We start from the raw sequence: 15,415 nt of genomic DNA, 5'->3' as shown, positions 1-15,415 counted from the left end.
GCATCTAGAATAATTCTAGACTCAACCTTCACTGAGGCGATGGCTTTGTTTGAGTGCTGCCTGGCTGTAACGTGGCTCAGGATGTAAATATTGCGTTTTTTACACCCCTGTTTTTTTAGTGCACACATAATTATAGCGTAAAATTCAGCTTGAAATAATACTGTAGCAAACCTCCTTAAACGTTCACTGTGTTCGTGTTTACAGTAGACGCCCGCTCCCGTTCCCAAGGCCATCTTGGCTTAGAGCTGTCAGTAAACCAAATGAGGCTGTCCTGTTGGGATTTTGGTCCTCTTTTCTAGTCGTCCCTTGTTCAAGATCTATCCACTTATTAGCTCAATCCACTGTTTTTTTTCTCACTTATCATATTAATCCACTGGTATTGTTTTAGATCAAGTAGGTACCTCCTACTATTACTACATGCTTGACTATGAACGAGTGCTGTAAGTGCCCACAAACCTAGGCAGTTTTGTATCAGAATCGGCTACGGGCAGTATATCAAGGGCAGTAATCATGTCCTTGTGATTTTTTCAAGTTATTTAAAATTTAGTAGGTATATCAAGGGGTTCGCGTATAGGGTCAGTTGCAAGCAACCGACTCAGTCTTCCCTTTACCCGACTGGTTGGGGGTGGACCAGAGTCGATAGCAACATGGAGCCTACATGGACCGATTTGCCCGTAGCTGCCGAAGCTTGCCTGGAAATGGTGAGATGTAAGTGCAAGAAGTAGTGCAGAAGCTGGTGCTGTCTGAACAAACAACTATAATGGTCACAGCCGTAGCCTTTGTGCTAAAAATAATCTCCCGTACTATGATTATTAATCCTTACTTTCCTCACACTTACCTTTCCGTTAAATCACTGGTACAATAGTATGTAGAAATAAGTGTTAATTAAAATAATAATAATCATTAGACATTTAGTTAGACACATTCAAGTTCTTTATTTAGTGCTTTCTTCTTATGATATTTTCAATATTAAAATGTATTTAAGCTATTTTCATCCTTATGTCTCACACATAGAGTTCAAAATTAATTGAAGAAAAAATACAAATCATGTTAGCTTGATGTGCCAGGAACTCTAAATAAATTCTAAAGTAATAATCCTTACTTGCTTATGAACCAAATAGTATGAATTCATGGATAAAATAAATATTTTTTTTCCGACGCGCAGTAAAATTCGCCCGCTGTGTTCTGAAGAAAAAAATTTTTTCACCTACTTTTTTCGAAAAAAGTACCATACAATGGTATATATTTATAATCCTGGTAAATGTGGCTTTCAGTACATATTTTTTTTATTAGATTATATTCAATGGTTTAAAAGTAAACGACGTTTATTTAAAAAAATACTTTTTGGTTTTTGTGAATTTTCCTCAATATTTTTATTTTTTTGTATGAAAAGGCAAAAAGTTTGTTCTAGAAATGAATTTGCCATCCTTTAATTATCCGAAAATGACACCACACTTGCCCTAATACCTATAGTTTTGAAGATATTGGCCTTAAAGTGAAGCGCGGCAGAAGGAAACTTGCCCCCCCTCCCCCTGCTACCACAGGGGGGGCTCCCGATGTCTACCGACGGAAATCTACTCAGGAGCATCCAAAGAACAACTGGTGCAAAAATGAGCCTTCTATACCAAAGTGGAGGGGTTCTTGCACTAAATTCCCTACTATTAGCTACAGACCTTAGACAGAATTTTTTATTATTTATTTGTGTCAGTGTGCTCTTCTAAAGAGTGTAAGACGATTGTATGTAGGTACTATTAAAATGTAATTTTAACTCATTGGTTTTGTCTCATATTTGAGGAATGTACTATGTATCATGAGTAGAGTCTTCGTTTAAAAGGATACGAACGATTTAAATTTCAATAGGTAGACAAAATTGAATTGAATTTAAGCTTTCTCCAGTTACACTGATATTATTATACTGTGACTCATCAAAGTCATCATTGTCAAAAATATTGACAAATCGCGAACTGTCACGGCCAAAAAACTGACACGCGTCCGTCCTCCGTATAGATGACCCACGCTGAACTGTCCCACCAAACTCAATGACAGGGGGGCGCTACCATCGTTCAACTATATGGTTTCCAACATGGCAAAAATCTGAACCAGCGATCCGGTATTGACGGTGGCGCCCCACTGTCAATGTCATCGACAGGACAATCCAGTATTTTGGAACTATAAGCGCCTCCGCGCGACTGATTGAGATTGTCCAAGCCGTCATGGACGATTTTTTCCACATTTTTTAACATAGTAACTAAATAAGACGCAATATAAAAATTTCATCCGTTAAAAGCCCTCAAGTTATTTCTGAACTTTAGTTTAGTCAAAGATTTAGAATCTCAAATCGCTTATTTTAAAAATAAAACCATAAATAGAAAACGAATAGAGGTAACTTTGGGAATTTATTCTATCGAGTCAACTTCATCAAATCGTGTTTCCATCCGTTAATAGCCCTAGAAAATATCCTCAACTATGCCCAATAAAAATCTTAGCCTTTAATTTTACTGTTTAGTACCTCAAAAATGAAAAATGAAAACCTCATTTTCGCCATTTTCTCTGCTACCCGGCCTTAATGTAAGGTCTTTCTGAACATTAATTGTTTAATGCCTGAAATCAAATTACGAATGAAATGAGTCGCACGTATCCTTCTATAGTGCTTCGCATTAGGCGGGTCGGGTACATTTGCACATTTTCTTCGGCCAGGGATAACAAGGTGTGGGGAGTGCGGTGCATATAAGCTATTAGTAGTGCCTACCTGGCCAATGGCTTTTGTAAGAAAAATGCTCTGATTTCGTCTTTGCAATGAAGAAATCACGGTAAAGCGTCGCGAGTTGTGCCCCGTAATTCAAATTATTCACTTGATCCAGGATTATGACAAAATTTTACCAATTGAAAAGATATTTGGTTAGACAAAAACATTGAAAAAAAAAGATTAGTGACATAATTTTTTAAATTTAGTTTGAGAAGCGACTCTAATCGCTTTGAAATTTTAATTACCAAAGACATACATACTGGATATTATTTACTTGTACTTGAAGTCTAGCTATTGGTTTGCTGTCCGCGTAGTTATTATATCGTTATTTCTAATATCTATCAGGTTCAAGGCCACACACGGACTTGTGCGCTTTAACGAAGGCAGGTCATCAATCAATACTGCTTATTATTTCACCAACCGCTGCAACAACAAAGAGTTAAAAAGAATCGGTAATGACCATCGATATTACGGTTTTGTTTCACTGCCAGTGTCTGTGACAGCTTTATGATACCTCTTGTGTACAGACAGCACATAAAAGGCTTAATAGGTTTGTGGAAAAATCACATCTATTAGTTAATAAGGGGTCAAAGTGTTTAACTAAGGTGTACCGCCTTCAGTGCTTTTGCCATCGTAATACACATAAACTATTTTCAATAGAAAGACCTAAAGTTAGTTATAAAAAAATTGAATATGGCTATGGAAGAATTAGCTGAATGGCGACCCAAAAAAGCCTCTTTAGATCAGTCTAAGTTTTCTGAAAGGAACTCCAAACCAGTAACCATGGCGTGAGAATCGTAGCGTAATCATTTTTATACAAGTTGTGAGCTTTCGCAACACTTAACGATACAGAGAATACGAAGTAACTACAGCTGACAAATATACGTAACTAACATATTTCTAGTTACATAAACTCTACTATTTTATATGCACATATATCATATATCACCAAAAAAGCTGAACACGAAAACTGCCCAGAATATTGGCCCGGAAGCTTATCTAAAAACCAGAACAAAAATAAAGCTTCAAAACAAAATTTATGCGAGCTTAAATTTTGTATTTCGGTCGGAAACAAGGCGGGGAAGTTGCATTGTAATATTCCGAGCTTTTCCGCCTGTGAGCGACGTGACAGACAACCCTTACGCGGACATTCCAACTTGTATATAGATACACAGCAAAGTTATTCATAGACTGCTGTTATGAAGTATGTAATAGTTTTGACTTGACTCTATAATTTTGTAAATAAATGGAAACTGAATTTGAGTTCAAAAATAAATTCATACCACAGCAATGAATCATTCTTGTCACACCTCCATGCAAATATGTGAAAATAATTAAGCGAATTATAAACAAAACGCTTTGTAAAACGTAATGCACGATTAACTTAATACAAGCTACTTAATTCCTTCTACAAAAGAAAATTGTTGATAAGACGTAACTGAACGAAATGCCTATAATGCATTTCGATACAAAACGAATGTTTAGTTCAATAAGTTCACGTATTAGAAACATTTGTAGCTTAATCTTGAGCGTTTCCAAAAAGTTAAACTTTTAAGTGTTGACCCACAAACGGGATACGTCCAAAAGTTGTCGGCGAGCTTATTCGGGCTATCACAACCAGTGCACACCCGCGGCGCAACCGGAGCGCCCGCTGCGCCGCTCCCGCGACAACTTCTGACAACACCGCGCCAAAACACAGCCTCACATACATATCAACATTTTAATCGTAGTCTTAGTGATCTATCTCCATAACCAGTATTCCACATTGTTTCCAACTTTTAAGAACTCTGTGCGCATGAAAAATTAATAACAGTGGTGACATCGTGTTTGTTATCATGCGTAAAAATATTTGACCGTTCCTTTAGGGACAGGTTCTGTAGCGGTATGTATTGTATTTTAAAATACCTGTTTACGATCGTGGTTATTTATTCTTTAAACTATTTATAAGCCACCAGTACAAGATACCAGTTATCTTTTGTTTTAGAATTTGTATTCATATTTAAAAGCTCAAAAAAAACACCCATAAAGTCCATTTCCTATTTCACTCATTTATTTTTCAAAATATGTCTGCCCCTGAACACTAAAACATTTCTAAATTTTACTACATTTTTTTTTGTTGCATTGCCTTGATAGCTTTTCCATTAATATAAATAACGCGGCTTCACCCGCGTGAAATTTAGTTTGTCACAGATCGACATAAATTATAGCCTATATGTTATTCTGGGTTATAAAGATTAATACAGTAAAGTTTCATCAAAATCCGTTCAGTAGTTTTTGCGTGAAAGAGTAACAAACATCCATCCAGACATCCAAACTTTTGCATTTATAATATTAGTAGGATTTTATTAAAATACACAGTTATTACAGTATCTTAACGGAATCTACGATGGAAAAACAAACATACTTCCGGTGAAATATTTATGTGTTTCTCTAACTCAATATTTTCCTTGTCTATTTGTATTCTTTGTAAAAATAGTACCTGTATTTCTCTCTTGCTAGCCTCGTGTCGTATAAATATTAAATACTATTTACAAATATACCAGCCCACGTCAGCCCGTCGTTGGACATGTTACTTATTATTTAAACAGCTCCTCCTAGCAATTTTCGTTATAATATCATGGTTTCAATTTATTCAGCCATTTTTCTATGTCTGACTTCTTAAAAATAACTTCGGATTTCAAATTGAATAATCTTATTGAATAAAGGTCTTTCTCTTGCATCTTTTTCTGAGAACTCGCCCATTGTTGTACCAAACGTTACCAAACCGACGTTACCGGGAAGGTAAAAGTAAAAAAGTTTTTATGGAGCAACGTACTGAGAATTTTGTGAAGATATTTTCATGATAATGGTTATTACATCAAAATAACCTTATAATAAATTCGAGAGCCACTATAGTCTTTTTCACGTAAGATGATCCGTATGACACTTCAAGGTTATCCATATTACGCATACTACATTATGCAGAATATTTTTGAAAAAATATTTGTATTTTATTAGCAATATAATAAAAAAAAATTAACTACTTGTCTTGAAATATATAGTAAAATCTGAGTCTATTGATTATATTTTAATTAAATACGATGTAAATATATTTTTTATTTAATGTACGCAATGTGTGAAACGGAATAGATTTAGTGCTGGGGTATTTCTTGTATAATAAAATCGATTATTTCCGCGGTTCATTAATCGATTGCAGTGAATACTTAGTTATTAAAAACATCACAAAAATCAACTATATTTTTCGATTATTGACTTTAATAAACGCATTGAAAATAAATTAATAGTTTTTAATTTAAAGAAACAGAACCAGTACTTTTTAGGAATCGTTTTTTTGAACACGAACCATGAAATTTGAATATTATCAATAAAAAATTGTTACAATAATATTTGTAATTAAAAAAAAACATGTTTTTTGTTAAATAACACCTATACAAAATATTTCTCTAAAAGTAGGTTTTACTAACTCTTCGAAAAAAATCGATAGATAAATCGCTATGGTTTAGTTATGTGACATCTCTAAATCTTTCAAACTCGAAACGTCATACGGATCATCTTAGGTGAAAAAGACTATAGAAGATGTTTTTGCGTTAAAATAATTTCCATTGTTTATTTCATAGCCCGTGAGGTGTTTATAAGATGGAAATTAACATAACTTGAAATACTAAAACAACAAACTCTACAAGCAAGACTCTCTACATCAAAATAAAATAAATGAGTTTGCTAAAGGACTGAGGCATAATTCAGTCCTCGTTATTTCAATTGGGGTATAATTTGGAGGAGTTTACAGCCAGTTAGAGGAACGTAAACTTTTTGGAATGGGATCTAGTGACGCCTCGAATATTGCGGAGGTACATTAAATGTGTACATTGGCTGAATAGCCTGAGTTAGACAATTAGTTTTGTATCTATTGTTGACTATAACGATGAATCTGGATTTAGAATATTATTATACATTGATTGCGATTTGTGAGACACCTTGTAAAAGCAATCAAATAAGAAGTTTGTCATACACCACACTCAAATGTTTGACACACTCGCGCAGCCCTTGGAAAGTGGTTTAATAATCTTGCTTGCCATTCTATTTTCTAATTGTCATATGGTATCCGAAATCAATAGTTTAACTAGAAACAGACGGTATACTACTATAATAATACCTGCATTCGCGGCATCACTATCCACCGCTGGGGCGGTTTGTCGCTGCATGAGCTTTATCGAGAGCTTTATTGGCTCGGGCGGCGCAACCGCTCGCCCAAACTTTTGCCAAGTTAGCTCCAGGTGTGACGCTCTATTTTTAATATTGAAAAATGTTAATATTTGACTAAATGGCAAATAAACTCCTCCATTCCAATTTTGAAGGTATTTTCTGTTGGTAAAAAGAAACTTATAATGCAAATTAACTTAAATCCAAGCCTTTGTATCTCTTTAATTACTTATTTGTTATCTAAGCGAGGAAAATAAAATATGCCTGGAGGGAGTTACGAACTTACGAAAGAAAGCATATTTACGTGTTTTCTTCCGCATCTTGTTTTCTTTTACCAAAGGGGAGATGGGTTATCCATTATTTACAGAGCCCGGTGTAGCCGGGGGCTTTGAAGGTAATTCCGGGATAGTAATGAAATATCCAACGACCTTATGAATTGTCTATAGTCAAGCTCTACTTAGTTCTAAGTAATCGAATGAAAATGAAATCAATCTAAAGTTTTATTCAAAGCTCTTTCAATTTGAATATCAAAGTAACTACGAGTAGCATTCGATAAAACATAGAAACATTTTGCGCGTGTTGTTTACCTTAGTGCTTACTACAAACATTAGCGAGCTACTTTAGGGCTTTGGAGGAGCTTAATCCCTTAGGAACTAGTCGTAAGTGCTAAAGTGTCCACTGCTGACTTTTTGCTATACATAGCTCCATTAGGACACAGACGCACTATAATAAGACTCGTTCGCTTTATCGTAATATCTTGTACTTATTACTTACGTTCAAAGCATGTTTCTACTGTTTCTCCCTGCTACTACATATACTTCAGGTATTAATATATCAAACACTTAAAATTTCCCTTCTTCTTCCTATTGAATTTTAACGTTCCTTTTTATTTACACTCGCCCCGGATAAGACTGTTTAAGTGCATGCTCCTGAATTTATTTATCATATAAATACAAAAAACTTGACCAAGTTTTTTTGACTATCGGTGCTTTATTATTTTGAAATTTCAAGGTAAACTCGTACTAGTTCTAATATTTAGGTGGGTTACATTTGCGGGTAATAATGTTCAATGTCATTTAATGACCCTCTTAATTGTGTAGTGCCAAAATGTAGTTTTTAAATTATTTTTAACTTTCGTATTCAGACTTCATACAATCGATCAAATTCATATGGTCACACCACAAAGACTTTGGAAGTGCCTTCGAGTGTGAAACGAAGTGGCTTAGAGTAATCTAGTTCTTCTTTATTACCTTACGCCTTATGATCCAGGCTTTAAAGCTCAGAATCCAATCTCCTGATTACGCGGCAGCCTCCGAGTGGCGTTAGAAAGATTCTTTTTGCTCCAGCAATATCTGAGAGCTTGATTAATTTTAAAAGGCTACAAAAGTTCAGCAAATACGAAGGCTTTTTACCATTAAGGATTATAAGAGCAATAAATCATCTTCCCAACCGAGAATTCTGCTTTTGTAACCACTTTACCACTTCTTCAGTGGTTTTAAACTACTTATTTAGAGCCTTGTTCTGAAACAACACTCATAACTCCGTGTATAAATGCTTGTGCTGTTTATTACATTTATATTTGCACGAACAGGATTCGCTTTTACCTGATGTAAACTACGAAATGTACCTATATCGATACCTACTGACGGGCAGCGTCAAAGGTAGATAATTTGTTAACGTACAATATTTATTGTTTCATAGTAAATTCGATAATAATATAAGCAATCTTACTCAAAAGAAACTTTGTTATTCTGTTCACGAGCTCTTAAGAGCACTTATTATATTCGAGCAAAATGGATAATGGTTTATACTTGAAACACAAAAGATTCTGACTGAAATATAATTTTCCTCCTTTGTCTCCTTTGAACTATGACATAAGTAGATCTAAGATACTAAGAATTGATACTTCTCACGTATAGCTCATATACCTCGGTCTACGTGAGTTACATAGAGCCTAGAACAATTACATGGAGCATAATTAGCTAAAATGGCCCGCTACGCTATCCCAGGCGAAAGGGCTGTCACTAGTCTAATATCAATTGTAAAATTACCTACGAGATAGATTATAATACTATGTTACTTCACAATAAAGTAATATATGGCTGTGATTCGGGTGTATTGGACTTCCACTAGACATTATTTTTTGGCACACTCTGTATATAGATTTGCTCGCGGCATTTCCTCGTATGATTTAGCTGGATAAAACTACCTATACCCGTTGGATAATATGTTAGCTTTTTTGTAGCCTTCTATCATAGTTGGATTTAGGATGACATGAATACAAACAGAAGAGAATCCAATCCATATATCCTGGAAATAAATGCGCTTTTCAATAAGCCCTTTATTTTTCTCTACCAGAGCTCTGTCACCCAAAATTACTCTGATCCTTTCTGGCCATTTTTTCCGATTTAAGCTGATGCAAAAGGCATTTTTTTTAGTTTTAGTTAACGCTCATCTTCGCTTGATCCAAGGCTAAAAACTAAAAACCTCCAAAGCTAAGTGAACGCAGCTCAACTGTTCCAGTGCGGGCCAGTTGGCCGGAATCCAGCGCATTAGCCGGCTACACTTAAGCGCTTGCTGCGCTGACGAGCGCCTCTCTGCCTCTATTGGCTCACAATTATAGGTGACTGGGTCAAATCCCAGTACTTACTGATTTGGATTTAGAGTTTGGATTTCGTATGAGTTAATTAATTTGACGATAATGCAGATTCAATTAAAAATAAAATGCCGGTTTGATACGCTAAAATGCTGTCTAGTTTGCATGACATAATTTTAGTTAAAGTTTTGTTCTTCTTCATGAAAATTAATTTTTCAATTTAAAATTTCAATTGTTAAGTTACCACGCAAATATTTCGAAAATAGTATTATCGTACTTTAGAGAAAGCCTAAGGTTTGCCGTGCACCAACATGGCTTCATTATTAATAGATAAGGTTTAACCATATTAATTAAGTTTAAATAATTAAGTTTAATTACCGAGTAGACTTTAGAAGGTTACGTTTGCGTTCATTAACTTCCACTCTATCCTTAATCGAGTAGGTATCTAAGTTCGTTTTAACGTAATTAATATTTTACAGGCGATCGATGGGCGCCGTAATTACTGCTCGTTGTCTAAAAGGCTTCGTCTATTTTTAGAAGCGTTTTATATTTCATGAGAACTAAAAGTTCGAAGAAGTGTGTGAGATTGACGCCCGTATTCACAAACATTACTATGAGGTCTCACAGTGCGCGTGGACGCACAAGGTGACAGACGAACCAATCACAGAGCTGTATTCAACGCTGTGTATGCGATTTACTGCTTCACAAGCAAGCATCGTTTGTGAATACGGGCGTAAAAGGCTTTACGTACCTACAACACAAAATATCAGAAGCCAATATTTTTGATACGCACGCCACAAACTTATTTAAGTACGCTTGTAAGTTTTAAATTGTTAGACTAAAGTAAACTGGAGCCAATATGCACTACTAACCTCAGCTTTCCTTTCGAAAAGAATTTTCTCTTTCTCCTTATATAAAATGCGAGAGAGCGGTCGGTCAAGCAAAAGTTTGCGTATGGAATCCTAGTTCCGAAAAGTGTAAATTTATTCGCCGGCTAAGCAAGGATAAACTGTGAAAATGGCTCGCAGCGCGAACTTATATGTGCGCTATGAATATGATGAATATTTCCGGGGTATTCACCTAGTTATTCTCCATTCAAAACTGAGAAAAACTATTTGCAGATTCTGGAATAAATTGTAGGTACTTTTTATATCCCATATTTTTTAGTTGTTGTTGAATCTGAGCAATCGTAATCATTTGACGCGTACGATTATTCTGTCAAACGCTTTGTTTAACTGACTTTATTGTACATTATGAACTGTCAAATGATTACGATTGCTTTACACAATTCCACCTCCGATGAGACTGCTCATAATGTGGTGAGACTCAAATATAAACGTGTTGTTATTGTTCCAAAGTGTTTATTCACCAAAGTAAGTAGCAACTCGTCTTAAAGCTTTTGATCTAAGTATTTGCCCTCACAGTGTCCATTACAATTCACAATAAAGTTATTTCCTCGCATTATAATATCCTACTCTCCTAGGGATTTCTAGAGAATCAATTATAACTTGTTTGCAAACATTCCACTGTTGTCCTCCATCCAGCAATTAGTTCGGCCTACATTCCCAGCTGTAACTGTCGAAGCTCAGCCTTTTCTATCTGTTTGCCTGTCCTCCGGCCATTACGGCGATGACACAAGCCGGGGCCGTTGGTTAACTTAATCGCCGAAAACTGCCCTGGGAGCGCCGCCCGCCCAGCTCGCTAGGGTTGCTAGAATGTGATTAGATATTTTCTTCGGGCCTCTCAGGGCCCGTTCATAAGTTGCCTTCTAAGTTGCTGTAGATTAGCTTCTTTGGTTAGCTGCCGCAAAACAAATACAAATTAGAAATAAATTAAAAAAACTGGCCTTGAACGAAAACTTATGAAAACTTTCTGGTTTCATGAAAAATACACGTTTTACATCTCCTCAAGGATAAAAATTCCCATTAAAATATGCCTAACTAACAATTTGACTGAATCAATAGTTAGCAGACTGTTATTTTCAAGAAGAATTTGCTTATGCTAATATTTGGTACATCCCTGCCGGCCAACGGGCGCGGTAACTGCGCACGGATTCAATCAAACATGGAAGGAAATGTAGGCATTTATGAAGTGAAACTGTTGCCACTGTGATTGAGAGGTTTATTTTAAGGTATTCAAAGTGGCAGATCAGGTATGTGTTGCAATTGTGTACCTAGCCACTATAGTTTTAGCTTCAAATGACGCAGCACTAAAAACGACATTATTTAAGAAGAACGAAATAACACAAATTGACTTTCTAACTAAAAGCAATTGAACGAGAAATCTGATAAGAATTTGAAACACAAATGCAGCTTTCGATTACACGAAGAGGGCTAGCTGTCCGACGCAGAGCTTGCGACGAGCTTTCGCGAAGCTTTTGAAGCTCTGTTGAAAGCAAATTGATAAATGATATTTATGACCCACTTACTTATTTCTAATAGGAATAGAGGTAAATCGGGTATAAATATATTTGTTACGGTCACCTGGCATAGTGGTTTGCGATCGAGCATACTTTCGTAGCACCACGAAGTAGCGAGCTCGAATCTAACGTGTGGCAAAAGTTAATGTAATGAGCACGAGCATTTTCTAGTAAAGCTTTGATTAATTTGGGGTTATTGGTACCTACGTTGTTGTGTGTCTTTTGGAAAATCTCATAAATAATATTAATAAAAATTCCTTCAGTTACAGACAGACGACATTATGTATTTGGTATAATACTGTATTACAGTAGGTACAGTTAACAGAAACAAAAAGTTGCAGTTTTCGTTAGGTCCCGCGGCCTCCAAATATTTGGACAATCGCTTGACCTGCGGTTGCAACTCTCGAAGAATTGCAACTCCTAGGAAATACAATTTGGTGGGCTGGCATTCAATTGGGGACAGTTTAAAAGAGTTAAATCAATGTATTTGTCTAGGAGTGGACGTCATTTGGCTGAAACGAACGAACAAAAAAAAGTATTTTTAATAGATTAGCGAAACACAAGGCTGAAACTAATTTCAACTCGATCTCACTTGTCTGATGACCATGAGTCTGGCTAGAAGCCACATACCTATAGTTCATTCAACTTATGATGGTGATTTAGACAGTTGAAACGTTTCGTTTCATGAATCCAACTTTCTACGAATAAAAATATTGAGTTGTAAAAATTCATCACTTTTGTGCGTTTTCATCCTTCCAAATTATCAATTGAGGATTCCGGGTGAAGCTCGCTTCCACCTTCGGCCTGATCATCACTTACCATCAGGTGAGATACAGGCCAAGAGCTTCCTCGTTGTGGATAAAAAAAATACTAATCTTTCTCAAATTAACCTAAACAAGAATATCAAATACTTATTAGTTTATTATTTAGTAAAATGCGTTAGTCGGAACTTTTGCTCATAGGGATGGGATATACACATTCGCAATAAATCAGAAAAATCAAACAAATAAAAGGCGATTTGATTTCGCTAGCTCACATCACTTTCACAGATTAGGTAATACGATTTCAGGGCGTGTCCAAAAATAAATCAACGTCCGCACAATTGACCTATCACTGTTATCAGCACGTCAATCGCACCTGCCATCACACACGCAGGGAGCGGCGTGACGTCACGGGCGCGGGAGCGGCGCCGCGCCCTCGTGTGTGGTAGGCTGCTAAATGTCATCTGATTCGGAACTAACTGCAATGCTGCTTTGGTTTTATTTGCTGATACTGCCATTTTTTGGTTTGGCTCTGGCTTTGGTACAATAATGTGCTACCTAGCTCCAAACCACAAGATAGATAGAACACACTTTATTGTACACCACACAAGAAAAGATAAAGAAATATACAAAAGATACGGCACAATTTAGGCGGTCGTCATCTCTTTCAGACAACCTAGAGAACTTTCTAAATTATGAAAGAGATTGTAAATTGATAGACATAATATAAAAAAAACTTCGTTACAGCCAAATGACGTCCACTGCTGGACAAAGGCCTACATAATATTAATATACTCCGGTTAAAAATGATCGCGTTCATCACACTAACATTTACCACTATTTTCAACAAGATACGAATACATTGCCATTTTGATGCACATTTGTTAAACACGGCAATCAAGCAAGACATAATTTGGCTTAGAACAACATAATAAATCAAGTGTAACGAAATCGTATAGAAGGAACAATATAAACAAAAAGTTAGTAATCAGCTTATTGTTCTTTGTGTATTGTTAAACTGTCTTTCAAACGTAAATAACGAAGTGAAGTCCGAAGCAAGATTTAGTACCTCTATTACGAAAAACTTTCGAGTTCGTTTCGTTGCGTATTCAAAGTGTCATCGAAAAATTTTGTATGAAAAATTAAACAGCGCCCCCTATATTATAGCCGCCCTAGGGGGCGCTGTTTAATTTTTCATACAAAATTTTTCGATGACACTTTGAATACGCAACGAAACGAACTCGAAAGTTTTTCGTAATAGAGGTACTGGCGAACCTTTTATCCTTATCTGGATTGGATTATAATATACTTTGCTTTACTTGTAAACTCCGTAAACGAGATAAACAAGTAATTTACTGCTAATTTGCTTTATTCGAACAAATTCAGTCGGTATGAAATTATTTTGTTTTGATAGAAAAAGATTTTTATTGCTATGGGCCCACAAAATATTCAGTATAACATAATAGTCTAATAAGCCTTCAACAGCCGTAGCGTCGTAGCTACGAAACACTATTATCATACTACGACTTCGTCTACGCCGCCGTAGTTCGTAGCCACTTATACGCTTCAAGCAGCTACGCCGTAGTTAAGTACTACGAAAGTTGAACTTGCGTGTCTTCATTATAATTTATGAACTGTGTAACCGGAGTTTCAGCACTACATGAGTGTAGGAGTTAAGTAGAAGAAATAATTTCGGGTCAAATTAAGTAAATTATTAAATAAGGGTAGCTCAAAAATATTGTAGTCAAAATTCACTTACGAGCTAAATATTATGAATACGCAATTATTTACGTAAACCGTATTCGGAGAGGGATAATTAAATAAAATATTTCAGAAGAGCTTTTATTTTCAGATAATAATATCATTTCGTTCGTGTTTTATGGACTCATCCAAGTTGAATTACAGCATCGGGAATCTGTATTAACGTTGGTTCATTATTTTATAATTTTCACTTCATTCTCTTTTAAATTGCGCAGTATGAAACAAACAAACACCTAGTAGGTAATAGGATTATTATACTGTAGTAATGAGTGAACATTAGTAGAAGCTTTTTATATTCTGTTATTATAGCCTGACCAGGAACATAAAAACCCTGGCATAGAGGCGCGTCAATTGCATTTTATAGTGCAACACTGAGTACAGTCGTACCTGTGTTAAATTAATAGGCTAACTTTATGTATCAGAATTCAGGATTACGGGCTAATTTGATATTTTCATAAATTAACGAAAAAATATTATTATAGGTAACCTGGTTTAAATAAATTAAATGAAACCATCAATCGAGCTAGTAGGATTTATTTTATTATTCATCAATAATCAAATTCAGAACTTGAATATTCAACTGCAATGTTTGCTTATGAACGCTTCAAACTCGGTACTTCTTTCCCAATTCCATAAAATTCAACACTTAGAAATTGAAAAAAAAAAATTTAAAATAGTTAGTTGAAACAAACCACAGCTAATTTTCATAGTGGACTGTACTATGCGATAAACATGTCAATCAATTTGACAACCTTTGTCGGAAACATTATTCAATGAAAATATTGTCCGAACCCTTAGTATTTCTCTTCGACAAATACTTTAACACATTGTGAACCACTTTTCTTTCACAACTAAAAAAGATTTTAGCATTTTAATTCACAAAATCAATTGCGCACATTTAAAATAAAGTTTGTTTACACTTTGACAGCAAT

The 15,415-nt window shown here is 35.5% G+C and overlaps 1 protein-coding gene across 1 annotated transcript in view; it reads left to right on the top strand.

Moving 5' to 3' along the window:
• LOC135073035 (probable phospholipid-transporting ATPase IA) overlaps positions 1-15,415 on the top strand; it is a 121,429-nt gene that overhangs the window by 17,298 nt on the left and 88,716 nt on the right. The gene's annotated exons all lie outside the window — the stretch shown is intronic.

This window comes from Ostrinia nubilalis, chromosome 7 (assembly GCF_963855985.1).
Source record: "Ostrinia nubilalis chromosome 7, ilOstNubi1.1, whole genome shotgun sequence".
NCBI lineage: Eukaryota > Metazoa > Arthropoda > Insecta > Lepidoptera > Crambidae > Ostrinia > Ostrinia nubilalis.
The sequence above is the reverse complement of the archived record's forward strand: the minus strand, read 5'-3'. Positions and strand labels throughout refer to the sequence as shown.